The 2,517-nt window shown below is 37.5% G+C and overlaps 1 protein-coding gene and 1 pseudogene across 6 annotated transcripts in view; both read right to left on the reverse strand.

Moving 5' to 3' along the window:
• Nucleotides 1-2,517, reverse strand: part of Erbb4 (erb-b2 receptor tyrosine kinase 4) — a 1,014,420-nt gene that overhangs the window by 343,371 nt on the left and 668,532 nt on the right. The window lies entirely within an intron of this gene.
• Nucleotides 834-969, reverse strand: LOC115064194 (annotated as a pseudogene).

Consider the following 2,517-nt stretch of genomic DNA (forward strand, 5'->3'; position numbering starts at 1 on the left):
CTTTCATCTTAGCTCTAAATTTTGTCTCTGTACCTATATCCTTTCATGGGTATTTTGTTCCTTATTCTAAGGAGGAATGAAGTATCCACACGATGGTGTTCCTTCTTGGTTTTCTTGTGTTTTGCAAAATATATCTTGGGTATTCTAAGTTTGCTGGTAGGATTACAAGCTTTTACAACCACTCTGGAAATCAGTCTGGCGGTTCCTCAGAAAATTGGACATAGTACTACCGGAGGATCCAGATGGAGCTGTTTTTGATCCCAGTTATTAACATTCAATTTTATCCCAGTTGGTTCCTGCCAGTCCTTCCATGTTTGCATTCCTCTGTTTTGTGTAACTTCCCTATTTTTTTCTGTATAAAAAGTCTGATGCTCGATTTGACATTACATTCAGATATTACATGCTCTCTCATGTTGGTCTGTTTGTCAGTCGCTGAATCCTCGCTCACCTGCAACCAGAGACCCGTTCCATGCAGGAAGGAGACCCCAGAAAGGAGGAAGTCTGCGGCATTATTTAACTGATTTGTTTCATAAAAATAAAATAAACTGAATGATTAATATTATTATTAATATTTCCCACTGAACCAAAGTAGGCAGATCCCTGTCGAAAACTATAGAAGTTTTTACACATTGCTTAAATGCTATTAAAAATAAATGGCAATAGTTCCAATGAGCTATTTGAGATTTAATGAAATTGAGAACTGCAGATGTGATGGCTATTAGTGTTTATTGATGTGGTTTTTCTTATAAAGTCATTTTTTAACTCTGGAAAACACACACTGCTATGTATTTAGATGCCTACTTTAGTGCTATATACTACTTCATTTAAAGACTTCAAATTAATTCTAAACACCACAAAGTAGATGGTAATGCCTTAACCATGTGTGTGTTGTTAGGACCAAGGGCATCTTCCATCCTTGTCAAGGGGTGGAGGGTGGGGGTACTAACTTTCTATCCTTTCACACAACACTCAAGTTAATTCTATAGGAAAGATTTTTGAACAAAATCCTAGATTAAAATCTTTGTTTAATAAAGCGTGAAGAAGCAGGAAAATGAGAACGGCTGACTGGAGGACCTACTTTTGAGATGGATTTTCTTTTGTGCTTTTTTATTCTTTCCTGTTATTTCTTTTATATATTTCCTTTACTTGTATTCTAAATAGAACTTTAAGAGAAATGTCACTGCATAATTTCCTCTCCACTTTTTTTCTTCACTTCTTAAAAAGAGCACCTTCAATTGGCAAGAGAATCACCCCTAAATAGAACATAATTTGTTCTTTCCAGGCAAGAGAATTAAATGAGAGCCTCACAGAGCTACCAACAGCAATTGAGGTTCAAAAGCTCCTTTAGTGGGTTAGCAGTTTGCTCTCCTGATTCAGCTGCACCCACATCCCTATAGAGATAGGACAGTCCCTGTCGCTACTCTCTGAGGCAGTCAGAAGGTTTCCCTCCATCTCTGCTGAAAATACTGGGAAGGAAGTAGTTTAGAAATAGGAGAGAGAGAGAAAGAGAGAGAGAGAGAGAGAGAGAGAGAGAGAGAGAGAGAGAGAGAGAGAGAGAGGAGAGAGGGGGCAGGCAGGGGGAAAGGCATGTGCATAACTTTCAATGTATCACAAAAAGGAGGCTACCTGAATGTCTTCCCTAAAATATTCTGATTATATGTAAGCAGCATTCTTTGCTTCAGAGCTTTATTAAAATGTTGAAAATTTAGAGGAAATAGAGAAGGAACATAAAGACCTGAAAATAGTAATACATTTTGAAACTGAGTTCCCTGAATTCTCTTTGGCTGAAAAAAAGATGGGAATGCATACAGCAACGAAACCTGTGCTGGTCAGTTGCAGAGCAGGTAGACACAGCTCTTCCCACCTTCTAAACAAATCAGAAAGGACACAAGAGTGTCCACTGACTAGTCGGTGTAGCTGACATCCAATTCACACAGTTGTTTGAAAACACCAAATAGGTGTTATCTGCAATCTGTGCTTCTTTTAAAAAACAATCAACTCTGTGTTGCTTGATAAATCTATTTATGAATAACTGATTTGAATCAAAATGTTTTCTTTGCCCACTCATGATTCTTTTGCTTTATAGTAGTTTAACGTTTTTTTGAAATTGTAATTTAATTATAACAATTATCCTTTCTGTTTGCTAATCAATCCCTACCATATCACCCTCACTTTTCTTCTTCTAAGTCATGGCTCTCCTTTTCATTAATCATTATTGCATGAATGTATGCATTTTATACACACAATCATGCACATACATGCATGGGTGTGCACATATACATACACACATGTATTTTTAATTTACCTTGAGCACATAACAAGTTATTTGTATGTGTGTTTTCTTGTCTGACTACTTGACACTGGATAATGAATTGTTGCGCCCTTCCCTGGGTAGAACAACCTCTCCTGTTGTGACCTTTAATCAGCTGACTGTAGTTTTGTGTGTGTGTGTGTTTGTGTGTGTGTGTGTGTGTGTGTGTGTGTGTGTGTGTGTGTGAGAGAGAGAGAGAGAGAGAG

This window comes from Mus pahari, chromosome 5 (genome assembly GCF_900095145.1).
Source record: "Mus pahari chromosome 5, PAHARI_EIJ_v1.1, whole genome shotgun sequence".
Taxonomy (NCBI): Eukaryota; Metazoa; Chordata; class Mammalia; order Rodentia; family Muridae; genus Mus; species Mus pahari.